The sequence below is a fragment of the Camellia sinensis genome, chromosome 1 (assembly GCF_055761805.1).
Source record: "Camellia sinensis isolate YWXY chromosome 1, ASM5576180v1, whole genome shotgun sequence".
Lineage (NCBI taxonomy): Eukaryota > Viridiplantae > Streptophyta > Magnoliopsida > Ericales > Theaceae > Camellia > Camellia sinensis.
In genome coordinates, this window is record NC_138961.1 from 197,070,177 (window position 1) to 197,085,087 (window position 14,911).

Sequence of the window (14,911 nt, forward strand, 5' to 3'; positions counted from 1 at the left end):
TCGTCTCCGAGTATCTGCATAACTTTTCTGGCGGCTCTGAGCGGTGCAAATTCGCTGTTAAATGAGTTGGATTTTTTCACTAGTGACTTGCACGATTTCGGGGCCTAACAATTTCCTGTCCCCGACCTCCGTCCAGCACAGAGGTGATCGACATCTTCTTCCATACAGAGCTTCGTACGGCGCCATTCCAATGCTTGCCTGGTAGCTATTGTTATAGGCCAATTCCACCAAAGGTAGGTGCTCATCCCAGTTACCCTTGAGGTCCAACACGCATACACGTAACATGTCTTCCAACGTTTGGATTGTTCTTTCGGATTGCCCATCGGTTTGTGGGTGATAGGCCGTGCTGAATTTCAGTGTAGTTCCCAAAGCTTCTTGTAATCTATTCCAGAAATGAGACATGAAACGAGGATCTCGGTGAGACACGATTGATACTGGGATACCATGCAACCGAACAATCTCTTTGATATATAAAGTGGCAAACTTATTTAGAGGGTACATGATTTTGATTGGTAGAAAGTGTGCTGACTTTGTTAATCGGTCTACTATAGCCCATATTGCATCATTCTTTGAAAAAGATTGTGGTAGCCCGACCACGAAGTCCATAGTAATGTGCTCCCACTTCTATTCAGGAATAGGGAGTGATTGCAACATTCCTGCAGGTCGCTGATGTTCCGCTTTAACTTGTTGACAACGCAGGCATTTGGAGACATGGCTTGCTATGTCTTTCTTCATTCCGGTCCACCAGAAGTATTCCTTCAGATCGGGATACATCTTTGTATTGCCAGGATGGATTGCAAACCTCGAGTTATGAGCTTCTACTAATATCCTTTTCTTGAGTTCTGGAAGGTCGGGTACACAAATTCGATTTCGAAATTTTAGTATCCCATTGCTAATTGTAAAGTCAGGATCAGGCGTGTTTCCTTGTTCCTCGTACTTTTTCTTCAAAAGTTTGTCTTCACATTGGTGGGCTCTAATTTCTTTCATCAACTCGGGTTCCACGATTATGTTGGCGAGCAATCCATGGATCTTGCGGGGAATGAGTGTACATGCCAAACTTTTGGTCGTTTTTCGACTTAGTGCGTCTGCTACTACATTAGCTTTGCTGGGATGATGATGAATCTCTATATCATAGTCCTTCATGAATTCTAGCCATCGTCGTTGCCTCATATTAAATTCCTTCTGTGTAAACAGATATTTGAAACTTTTGTGGTCAGTGTAGATTTCGCAGGCTACTCCATAGAGATAATGACGCCAGATTTTGAGGGCGAAGATCACCACAGCCAATTCTAGATCATGAGTTGGATAGTTCCTTTCGTGAGTCTTTAGTTGGCGAGAGGCATAGGCAATGACCTTCCCGTTTTGCGTAAGAACACAACCCAAACCATTGTATGAGGCATCGCTGTAAATTATAAACCCTTCTGCCTCCACGGGGAGTGCTAGTATTGGAGCCGTCACGAGTCTGTCCTTCAATTCTTGGAAGCAACGTTCCTGCTTGTCCGTCCATTCAAAGGGTGTGTTCTTTTGAGTTAGCCGGTTCAATGGTGAAGCTATCTTCGAGAAGTCTTGCACAAAGCGCCGGTAGTAGCCGGCTAGGCCCAAGAAGCTTCGAATCTCGGATACGTTAGTAGGTCGTGGCCAATCCACGATTGCTGCAACCTTTTGGGAATCAACTAAAATGCCATCTTTGTTAATGACATGACCGAGGAAGTGTACACTAGTGATCCAGAATTCGCATTTCTTCAACTTGGCATAAAGTTTGTGGTCACGTAATGTCTGTAGGACTTTTCGCAAGTGGTGTTCATGATCTTCTGGCGATTTAGAGTATATGAGAATGCCGTCAATGAAGACAATGACGAACTCGTCAAGATAGGGTTTGAACACTCGATTCATGAGGTCCATAAAGGCCGCTGGAGCATTGGTGACGTCAAATGGCATGACAAGAAACTCGTAGTGCCCATAACGGGTCCTAAAGGCAGTCTTTTCTATGCTTTCCGTTTTGACTTTTAGTTGATGGTAACCAGAACGCAAATCAATTTTTGAGAACACTTGGGCGCCTTGCAGTTGATCAAACAAGTCGTCGATTCGTGGCAAGGGGTACCAATTTTTTATGGTGACTTTATTTAGTTCTCGATAGTCGATACATAACCTCATTGTACCATCCTTTTTCTTTACGAACAGCACCGAAGCTCCCCATGGTGAAGTACTTGGTCGGATGAAGCCTTTATTTAGTAATTCTTGGAGTTGAGTTTTTAGTTCTTTCAATTCTGCCATGGACATGCGGTAAGGGGTCTTTGAGATTCAATGGTGAACTCGATTTCCCGATCAACTAGGGTGCCAGGCAGGTCTTTAGGAAACACGTCCGGAAATTCTCGAACTAGGGGGATCGCATCAAGTGTGGGGGTCTCTTGTTGAGTATCAATCACATAACAGATACAACCACAACAACCCTTTCTTAGCAGTCGTTGGGCTGTTATGAAGGATATAATACAAGGAGGGGGAGAGGCTCTAGTTCCTTCGAAGACAAGCTCGAGTTGGTTTGGTGACCTGAGGAACACCTTTTTGGCTTTACAATCGATAGAGGCACGATTAGCAGCTAGCCAATCCATTCCTAAGATTACATCAAAGGTACTAATGCCAAGGGGTATCAAGTCTACGTGTAAGGTTTCACCTTTTAAGGATACAGTGCAAGATTTGTATACATCAGTACTAAGAGCGGAATTTCCAGAGGGAAAAGACACAGATAGTATGTATCCTAAGAGTTCGGGTATTGGCGTTAACTTGGTAGCAAAGTGTGGTGTAACAAAAGAATGGGTTGAACCAGAGTCAAAGAGAACATGGGCTAAGTGACCACAAATAGAGAGTGTACCTGACACAACATTTTCAGTAACTTCTGGGTTTCCAGGCACCAGGGCAAAAGCTCTTCCTTGGCGTTTTTGGTCTTTTCTCGCTCCTTCAGGTACTGCGGGTTTTCGGACTGGTTCAAAGGGGCGGACGAGCTTTGGACAATTTCTCAGTAAATGGCCAACTTGGCCACATCTAAAACATGCTCTCGTATCTTGACGGCATGGTCCCCAATGAGTTCTTCCACAGGTAGAGCAAGTTGGAATGACGCCAACTTTAGGGTCTGTAGGACTTTGATTGCTTGGACCGGTTGAACTGGTTGTGCTTGTATTTATTCTTTTGGGAGGTGCTACATTGGGCCTTCTGTTATCTCTTTCCCAAAATCGCTTCCTCTAACTTGGCTCCTTAGATCGCAAAGCTTTAATTCCTTTTTCCGCAATGTACGCTCGATCTACCACCGCCGCGTAGGTTGGTAGTTTTAGAACCTCCAGCCTGTCCTTAATTTCAGGATCCAACCCTGCTTCAAATTTCCTGGCCTTTCGGGCTTCGGTGGGAATGACATATGTCGCGAACCGTGCCAGTTGTGTGAACTTACTTTCATATTCGGCCACTGTCATGGTTCCTTGCCTTAGATGTATGAATTCTGATGCTTTTTGTTCCCGTAGTGAATCTGGAAAGTACTTTTCATAGAATACTTCTAAAAACCTCGCCCAAGTCACAATATCTTCCTTTTCCAAGGTAAGGAGCCACCATTCCTGTGCATCGTCTTTGAAGGTGAAGGTGGCAAAAATCACCTTCTGTCTTTCTGTGCAAGGTAGTGCGCGGAAGATTTTCTCCATGTCCCTGACCCAAGCCTCTACTACTAGTGGGTTTGGACTGCCGATAAACGTGGTGGGTTTCAGATCTTGAAATTGTTTGATCGTAGTCGATCCTACTCGTCTTTCTACTGTCCCATTGGTTATGCTGCTTTGCAAGGCCTGTAAAAAGTTGGTGACTACCCTTTCCATGATCTGTTCCGTTGGGATGGTACCGCTGACTGATGATCCGTTTTCGTTTCCTTCATTGGCCATTACTACAAGGTAAAATGATGAAAGCATGATATCATATTGAAACAATTTTGATATAACGTCATATGTAACATATTAGTTCTATTATTACCACATTTGTATATATCATATTAGTTTTGCTATTAATATCACCACCTTCATATATAATATAATAACCTTATCATCATGTTAACATTACCACATATACATCACATTAATACCAGATACATCATTGTTACCATATATAAGGTGTCAGTCTGGCGGTCACAATCAATGTCTAATCCTACTAATACAAAAAGATTAGACTACTCATAGTCAGCTCACAAAAAGGGTCTTCTGGTCAGATATCTAAAGTGATCCATTAGGCCATCAGGGGAACTGGCTTCGGAAAACTGGTCCATGAAACAACTCCAGAAACTCACTTTGCATGCTGGACTCAAACTCCCACCCACTAAGCTCAACTCTGAAGCAGCTCCATACTCTTTGAACCACGTAAACAGGAGCACCGTGATCATAACCCTATAATTCCCGTCCAGTAATCCGTATCGGTGTCTCCAGGTATGATGCACCGTCGGTAAAGTCCACAACTGGGGTATAGACAATGTGCTGGGGAGGTGGTGTCGTGGTGCGAAGGTGGCTACTAGGATATGCAGGTCCCCTCCTCTCTGCAAAGCCTACGGGTAGAGGTGCGACCAGAAAATGTGGTGGTTCTATATCTGGAGCAAGACCAACAACGTGGGTTGGTCCTATGTACCTTTCGCGGGTGCTATCTCGGCTAAGTCTCCAGAATAATAAGTCCTCATCGGGGTCAGCCTGTAAGTAAACGGATCTTTCCATGAGATGGTCAAGTGTTGGATGGGCTTGCCTGACCAGACTCTCTGAGTCACCCCAACCCTCTAACTGGTTCGGGAGGAGATGAGCTTCTGGGAGCTCGTACCAGAATAGCTCCAATAGGTTTGTCATGTCCTACAACACAAGAAAACTTAGCCTAGACATATATATAACATGACTTATATGCGTTAGACATATCACATAATAATACAAGTTTAATACATTTTTTTTTATTCATTTATTTATTTATTTTTATTTCTTTATTTATTATTATTATTATTATTATTATTATTATTATTATTATTATTATTATTATTATTTTTAAAAAAAAAAACCATTGCTCTGATACCACTTTTGTCACGACCCAAACCCGGTACCCAAAGGTTTAATGTCGTAACAAGATAAATAAAATAAAATAAGGTAATTCGGATAATTCTGTAGTTACAGCGCAAACGGATAAATTAAATAAATTAAAATAAGTAACTGGGTATCAACTGTTTATTTAAAAGGTAATAAAACATAGTCATTGGAGCTTCATTGTATTACAAGAGTTTAATAATAGAAGACAGAAATCTAAAAAAAACAAAATAACATAGCGATTTATTTTCCATCTTGATCCCGCTAAACCTCGTTACCTGAAAGGGGTAACAGCTATAAGCACATAGCAGAGTGAGAAATATTATACTATGAGGGCACAAAATAGTCATGGATATTTATTTAAGCTAAAACATTATAAATTGAGTTGAGTTGAATACACAATTTAATTAAGTGCCAGAAACTGAAATAATCACTATAATCACGGTACATCACTAAGTGACTAGCACTAAACTGGTCAATGGATCCATGACAAACACTGGGCCACAAAGTGGTCAATCACTAAGCCAATGGTTATTTAAGTCCCCCAAGGCATGAGACTCCCGTGTTGGTATTCATAAAACATATTTTCACATAAGGTTATAGCCAAATATTCTTTAAAATAAAAACAAACATATCCATGGGTTTCCTTTTAAGCAAATAGGGTTCAGAAATAAAACCACGTAACTGAAATCTTTATAAAACATAACTTTTATTAATATACTAATAAAATATAACTTGTATAAAATAGATTTTGGTAAGTCAAAACATAAATAAAATGTATTTTGATAACTCAAGGTATAGTATAACTCACCTTAATAGCGACCCTTAGCCTTACTCCACTAACCCAACTTATTTACGTACCTCTCCCTCTCTCTTTTCTTTCTTCTTTCTTTCTTTTCCTTTCTTCTTTTCTCTCTTCCACCCATCAGCCAACACGTGGCCGATTCAAATCCCTCCCCAGATTGTTTATGATTCACTCCGAGATTCATACTTATCTTAAGAAATAATTAAGATAATTACATTTGACCCAATATTTTAATATAATTATATAAGTAAATTAATTCTTAATTAAATTACACATTATCACATACCAACAAAAAATTAATTATTTATTTTATTACCATACCCATTATTATTATTATTTATATTATTATTTATTCCCTTTTTTTTAAATTTAATTTGTATTATAAATTTTATATTTAGCCTCAAATAATAATCCCTAATTAATAACCCAACGCCATTTTAGATTTATACATTTATTCATTTAATAATCTATTATCATGTGCAACCATAATTATATATAAATATAAATATTTATATGGACTTGACTAAACGTTCGGGGTGTCACAATAAATGGGCAAATACCGGTTCCTAGTAAACTCACCATGAGCCATTGCCGAATTCCGCAAGGACTACAACATCCCTGATGACGTCCATCTTTCATTAGCCGAGCCAGAAATAACTCCCTGGGGAAAACCGGGCTTCGTTCCCTTCACCGTCATATCCATTGTAGAGGCCGGACTCTGATTCCTCGTTCAGCCACTATTATGCAAATTCCTTAGGCAAACTAGACTATGCCCAACCCAACTTAGCACCAATTCTTACAGAATAATAAATGGCATTGCCGAGCTAAATTGCCAGCTTGGCCTCAACCTCGGTTTAGCCGAGCTATTTCATCAATACTCACTTGGCCAAAATAAAGACGGCTGGGTATATTACTTAAGAATAAGAAGACGCCGAGAGAAAATAATTAAAAATACACCGGACAAAGACGTGAATAACGATGACTTTTTCTGGGTTTCTGGTAATTTCGAAGACCAATAAGCCCTAATACCGGGATACAGTATTAACTGGAATAAAAGAGCAGCCGGTAGGAATATCTCGGCTTAGCTTGTGCGTTCTTTACTCTTTACTATTTTATAAGTTTTACACCGTACTAACAGTTGCCTTTTTCCTTACGCAGATTTGGACCAGCTAAAGTCGCAGTACCAATACCCGAATTTAGACGCATTCCGCGCCACGCTTCGGTACCGTGATCAGGGCTGGGCCAAGCTACTTAACTTCGAGCTGACCTACAGATACAGCGGAAGGAGGAAAACTAGGGTAACCGACTTTCTCCTTGAACCATCCCCTGAACCAGATCCCGCTCTTCCTCAAATTAGGGTGATCCCACTTACAGAGGACAAGAGATGGCTAAGAAAAGAGCAGTCAGAGCACTCATCACCGAAACAACTGCACCAGCTATCGAGGACCAAACCGAGATACCACAAGCTGGCCAAACACATGAGGCCGTGGTAGCACTTTCAATAGCCCGGGCCTCGTCATCTCGGCCCCATAAGCGTGCTCACACCTCCTCGACCGAGCAACGTCTTGTTGATGAAGATGACACCATGCTCCCATAGTCCACACAACCGAGCCCAGAACCAGTGCGTTCTGACCGGGCTAGCCCTTCAGAGTGGGCGCCAAGAGTGACCTATAAGAACCAAGCCATAACAAACACGAATTTAGTGGTCGCTAAAAAAGACCACTCGCTCGCCTTCAACCTTGCCAAGAGCGTGTGCTTGCCAGCCGACATGGAGTATCATGATCACCTAACCGAGCTGGAGGCCATCCGCTCGGCCACAAAGTCGATGATGCTGGTAAATACCTCTGCTTGTCTTTCCAATTTGTACATCTGTTTGCACGGTTTTACCCATAATTGTTATCTCTCCTTTTGCAGACCATGTAGAAGAATCATGTTGCTCACAAGCGCATGTTGGAGCTGCGTAAGACCACACGGCTGGCCGTGGCTAAAGCCAACGTTAAGTCGGCGAAACTAGAAGAATCCAAACAAAAAATGGCCGGGCTGCAGACTAAAATAGCCCAACTCACCGGGCTGGTTAACTCGGCTGAAGTAGATAAGTAGAAGGCTCTGGCTGAGCAGAAAGATAAATATCTGTGCGAGCTGGCCAAGCTCAAGAAAAAGAAAGATGTAGAGATCGCCGAACTGAAGAAGAGTGCGGATGATGCTGAAGACCGCGGCTACAAGGAAAGAGAAGCCACATATATTCTGCAGTGCGAAGCTTCAAAAGACATATTTTTCAAATGCAGATGGAAGGCAGCTGTGTCCAAGCTCGGTTATGGTGAAGAGACCGAGGTCTTTTAGAACCCTCCTCCCCACTTCATTCCTAGTTATATGGCGGACTACGCCAATGCCATTAAACAAAAATTGCTCCAAGTAGGGGAGGAGGGGGCCTTCCCAAAGCCAGACAATGCCCCAGCTACTACCAATGATCTCGGTCTCCAAACTGCTCAATCCACTCGGGTAAAGCCACCGGCGCCCATTACGGTTGAAGATGCGCCTTTGGCCGGCCTACCTGCTAGAACTAAGGTACCGAGTGGTGTAGCTCGGGTTGACCTGGACGCAAATTTGGACGATCTATTTGCCTGATCATTTATTTTCTTCTTTTGACACTAACTCTTTGGAAGAATTTGTAACCGGGCTGAAGCCCTACCTTTTGTAATGCACTTTTGAAAATGGAATGAAATCTGCTCTTCTTTTTTTTTTTCTTCAACTGTTTGTTCGGTTATATCCTTGTATGGCCGAGATATTTACCTTGGTACATTAGCCTTGTAATCTGTTTTACATGATCATCATGCCAACCTCTTCAGCCTAGATCCTTATCTCGGCTGGAGAAAAAAAAATGTTAGTTATCCCTGCCAACCTCTTCAGCCTAGGTCCTTATCTCGGCTGAAGAGAAATAAATGTTGGTTATTCCTGCCAACCTCTTCAGCTTAGATCCTTATCTTGGCTGGAGAGAGATAAATGTTGGTTATTTCTGCTAACCTCTTCAGCCTAGATCCTTATCTCGACTGAAAAGAGCTCAACGTTGGTTATTCCTGCCAACCTAGAGCCAAGTGTTTGGTTATTCCTGCCAAACTTCTTCAGCCTAGATCTTGATCTCAGCTGAAGAGAGCTCAATGTTGGCTATTTCTACCAACCTAAAGTTAAGTGTTTGGTTATTCCTGCCAAACTTCTTTAACCTAGATCCTTATCTCGGTTGAAAAAAGATAAATGTTGGTTATTCCTGCTAACCTTTTCAGCCTAGATCCTTATCTCGGTTGAAGAGAGCTCAACGTTGGTTATTCCTGCCAACCGAGAGCCAAGTGTTTGGTTATTCTTGCCAAACTTTTTCAGTCTTGATTCTGATCTCAACTGAAAAGAGCTCAATGTTGGTTATTCCTACCAACCTAGAGCCAAGTGTTTGGTTATTCCTGCCAAACTTCTTGAGCCTAGATTCTTATCTCGGCTGAAGAGAGATAAATGTTGGTAATTCCTGCCAACCTCTTCAGCCTAGATCCTTATATCGGCTGAAGAGAGATAAATGTTGGTTATTCTTGCCAACCTCTTCAGCCTAGATCCTTGTCTCAGCTGAAGAGAGCTCAACGTTGGTTATTCCTGCCAACCTAGAGCCAAGTGTTTGGTTATTTTTGCCAAACTTCTTCAGCCTAGATCCTAACCTCGGCTGAAGAGAGCTCAATGTTGGTTATTCTTGCCAACCTAGAGCCAAGTGTTTGGTTATTCCTGCCAAACTTCTTCAGCCTAGATCCTGATCTCAGCTGAAGAGAGCTCAATGTTGGTTATTCCTGCCAACCTAGAGCCGAGTGTTGGTTATTCTGGCCAACTCTACTTCCATTGCCCCTAGCTCACTAAAAATAACTTTTACAGTAGAAAAGAATTAAGCTGAAAAGGAAACTACTTGTTTTATTTAAAAAAGAAAAATTACAAGTACTTTAAAGAAAAGTTAAAAATAAAATAGTTTGAGATTGGCAGTGTTCCATGGCTTGAGAATGGCCTTGCTGTCTCCATCTTCCAAGTGATATGCCCATTTTCCTGTTAATCCAACCACTTTGTATGGTCTTTCCCAGTTGGGTCCCAACTTGCCATCTCTGGGTATCAAAGTGTTGCCCATTACTTTGCATAATACCCAATCCCCAATCTTGAATTGCCTTGGATGTACCGTTTTGTTATATTTTCTAGATAACTCCTGCTGGTATGAGGCAATGTGAACTATAGCTTTTTTCTTTCTTTTTTCTGCAAGGTAGAGTTCCAAGGCTATGGCTTCTCTGTTCAAGTCTGGGTCGAAATTTTCACTTCTAATTGTGGGGAGGCCGACTTCCAGTGGGATTACTGCCTCTATGCTGTAGGCTAAGGAAAAAGGCGTTTCTCCAGTTGACCGCCGAGGTGTGGTACGGTAAGCCCATAAAACATGATGAAGCTCCTCAGCCCACTTGCCTTTTGCTTTCTCTAACTTTTTTTTCAATCCATCTAAGACGACTTTGTTTGATGTTTTCGCCTGGCCATTTGCTTGGGGGTATGCTGGTGTAGAGTTGTAAAATTCTATCTTGTATTCCTCACAAAAGCTTCTAAAAATTTTGTCATCGAACTGAGTACCGTTGTCAGATATTAGAGCCTTAGGTATGCAAATCGAGTGATGATATTCTGCCAGACAAACTTCTTCACATCTTTCTCCTTTATTGATGCGAGTGCTTCTGCCTCCATCCATTTTGTGAAGTAGTCTGTTGCTGCAAGAAAGAACTTTCTGTTGCCTGGTGCCGTTGGAAGTGGTCCTACTATGTCCAAGCCCCACATTGCGAAGGGCCATGGGCTGGTTAATGGTAGAAGCTCTCTGGCTAGTTGATGTATTTGGTGTGCGAACTTTTGACATTTCTCGCACCTCTTGACATACTTCTCTGAATCTGCTTGCATGTATGGCCACCAATATCCTTGTGAAATTGCTCTGTAGGCCAATGATCTTCCCCTTTGGTGGCTTCCGCATACGCCTTCGTGTATCTCGAACAAGAATGCTTTAACCTTGTTGGGATGAACACATTTCAGGTAAGGTCTTGTGAAGGATTTCTTGTACAAGGCCAGTGATGGAGAAACCCAAAATCTCTGTGACTTTGCTCTTATTTTGTTGGCCTCTTTTTTCTCTTCGGTTAAGATGTCGTCTTTTAAGAATACTATAATGGGATCCGTCCATGAAGGGCCTAGTTCGGCACAGCATACCTCAACTACTTCGGGTCCTTCATTGCTTGGTCTTGGTAGGAAGTCGATCAGTAATGGATGTGGGATGGATGTATCTGCCATTGACGCAAAGCATGCTAGTTCGTCTGCTCTACTGTTTTCTTCTCGGCCGATCTGCTCTATCCGCACTACTTCGAATTTCATGATCTCTTTTCTGACTAACTCTTGGTACTTAGCCATCCTCTCATCTTTCGCCTCATAGTCACCTGAAATCTGGTTTACTATTAGTTGGGAGTCACTGTAAATCATTAGCTCGGTGGCCTACATGAAAAATGCTGATTTGAGGCCTGCTAAAAGCGCTTTATACTCTGCCTTATTGTTTGATACTGGGAAGCCAAGGTTGACTGCTTGTTCCACTATAAGGTCGTCTGGTGAGATGAGGACTATGCCAAGTCCTGCACCGTGCCTATTGGATGCTCCATCCACAAAAAGTTTCCATATCTCTCCAACGAATAGCTTCCAGCAAGTAGATGGATCGGACGATATTTTGGGATCATGAGTGTTACTGGTGTTTTCCTCCAAGTCCATGTCGACTGTAGGTGTTATATCTTCACTGTCAGACTGCCTCAAGTCTTTGCTTTTTGATGAGTCCTCACTGGGAATGGCATGGTTCATTCCTTTCTTCTGATCCTCAAGCCTGTGTGGTTTGTAATGTGGCAGGGTATCCTGTATCAGGGGTTGCGCATTTCTTGCGGCACTTTTCATCCCCATTTCGGTTGTACTAGTCAAGTCAACTAGGCAGATGTGATGACTTCCTGGTGTGAACTCTGCCACCAAGTTTACCAAAGCTTGGGCTTTTATTGCGGTTCTGGGTTGAAACTTGATATCAAACTGTCCCAATTCCACTACCCACTTCAAGATTCGTCCAGAAAAGTCCACCCTCACAAACAAAGCTTTTAAGGAAAAAGCTGTTAGGACGGTTATGGTGTGGGCATGGAAGTAATGTGACAGCTTCCTTGAGGCCATCATCAAGGCTAAGGCTAGCTTTTCCAATTGTAGGTACCTGGTTTCTACGCCGAGCAAGGTTTTGCTAACGTAAAAGATCGACAGGTGTTGGATTCCTTCCGCTCTGACTAACACTGCGCTGAGTGCGTGCTGTGAAACTGCTAAGTACAAAAAGAGCTCTTCTTCAGGTACTGGGGTTACTAGCAACGGTGGAGAAGACATGTACTCTTTCAAGCTTTCTAGGGCGCGGTCGCATTCTTCATCCCACTCAAACTTGGCCTTTAATACTTGGAATAATGGTCGACATCTGTTTAACGACCGACTTATGAACCGGTTGAGCGCGGCTGCTAGGCCAGTGAGATGCTGCACCTCTTTGACTGTGTTGGGCCTCTCAAGAACCTGGATTGCTTTGATATGAGAGGGGTCTGCTTCTATACCTCGGTTGGTTACCAGAAAGCCTAGGAATTTGCCTGATCCTACGCCGAATGCACACTTGGACGCATTTAGACGCAACTTGTTCTTTTTCAGAATTTGGAACATTTCATCTAGGTCGCTAAGATGGTCCTTCTCATCCTTACTTTTGACCACCATATCATCTATGTAGGCCTCCATTATTTTGCCTAATAATGGTTCAAATATTTTGGTGACCATCCGTTGGAATGTAGCCCCTGCGTTCTTTAGGCCAAATGACATGACCTTGTAACAGTACAATCCTCTAGGCGTTGTAAATGATGTGACCTCCTGGTCTGGTTCGTACATAGCGATCTGATGGTAGCCTCTATACGCATCAAGGAAGCTAAGTCGATTGTGTTATGCCGTCAGGTCTACCAGTTGGTCTATCCGTGGGAAAGAAAAACTGTCATTTGGGCATGCTTTGTTGACTGTTTTGTAGTCCACACAAACACGTCATTTTCCGTTCTTCTTTGGCACTACAATAGTATTGGAGATCCACCTGGGATAGTGCACTTCCCTGATGGCTCCTGCCTCCAGTAAGTTTCCCACTTCCTCCGCCACTATCTCTGCGTAGTGGACTGCCGATCTGCGAGTGCGTTGTATAACTGGTCTGGCAGTTGGGTGGACATTAAGTTGGTGACAGATGAAGTTTGGGTCAATGCCAGGCATGTTGTATGGTGTCCAGGCAAACACTTCAATGTTAGAGGTTAAGAATTCCATGACCTCTATTCTCTCAGTGCTGGACAACGACGAGTCTAGCAAAAAGAACTTTTCTAGGTTCTTTTGATCTATCCTTACCTCCATCAAGTCTTCCACTGCCTTCAGTTCAGCTGCCTTGCCAACATCTGTAAACAGTTCATTGTTTTCTGGTTCTTCCATCATCTGTACAAACCCTTTTGCAGCACGACTTCCATTTACTGTGACGAAACATTACTTTGACATGATTTGGTCTCCTAAGACTTCTTCAATCACGCCGGTTTCGTTAGGGAATCGTAATGCCTGATGGTAGGTTGATGCCACTGAGCGTATGGCGTGCAACCATGTTCTCCCTAGGATTATGTTGTAAGTAGAAGAGACTTTTAATACCCAAAATTCCACCAGTTTTGTCATGGTTCCTGCCTTAACTGGGAGGATTATCTTGCCCACTGGCCATTTTGGCATTGAGTTGAACCCGATTAGGAGAGATGTCACAGGTGTCAGGTCTTTGTCCTCCAGTTTCAGTTGTTTGAAGGTTTCATAATACATTATCATATATGAGCTTCTTTGGTCAATCAAAATCCACTTGATGTCGAAATTCTTGACGCATAGAGTAACAACCAGCGCATCATTGTGAGGGCAATATATCCTTGCTAAATCTTTGTCTGAAAAAGATATGACATTTGTGGCCTCTATTCTCGTCTTTTTGATAGCAGGTTGTGCACTTAATACCTCCCTTAAGTGCTCAACCTTTTTTATCATCCCCCCGAGCTCACATACCCGCTCAAGTTCGAATATCCCATGTATAACGTTAATTACGCCTTGAGGTGGAGCGTCAACCGGCATCTCGTTTGGTTTGTTGTGATTCTGGAGGGTTGGCTGTGTCCCTCATTCTATGTACTGGTCCAGGTGCCCAGCTGCCACTAACTCCTCCAAATGTTGCCTCAACGGCGTGCAATTTTCAGTGCGGTGCCCCTTTTCATCATGGAAGATGCACCGGGACCTCTCGTCATAGTCTTTTTGTGCTTCTCCTAACTTAGCTGGCCACCGGACGAAAGGTTCATTACGTATCTCACTGAGAATCCGGTAGATAGGTTTATTGAACACTGTGGTAATGGCAGAGCGAACTCTTAACTGCCTTTTGTTTGGGTCCTCTCGGTTGCCCTGCCTGCCTCGCTCATTCCTGCTTAGTTGTTCTACCGCGTTAACTTTTACTATAGTCTTTTTATCTAGTATTGTTGTTGTGCCAGATTTTGCTTTAGCACGGGCACTATCTTCGTCCACGCGAATATGTTGGTGCATTCTCTCCATTAGGGCCTCCATCGTGAGGGGTGGTGTCATAGTAATTGAGTCCCTCAATTTGTTTCTGACTGGTAGACCCCTTTTGTATTGTGAGATGGCGAGATTTGTAGGCCAATCCTCTATCTGGTTAAAAGTCTCCCAATATCGACTGTTGTAAGACCTTAATGTCTCATTTTTGCCCATGTCAATGGAGAGTAGCTGATCAATCTCTACCGGTGTCTTGGTATTTATTCTGAATCTGGTCACGAACGCCTCTGCCAATTGCGCCCATGAGGCGATGCTGCCTTCTGGTAGCCTTTCGAACCAGGTTTGACCTAGGTCGCCAAGGCTAGATGGGAACAGGATACACATTAGGGCCTCGTTTTGCCAG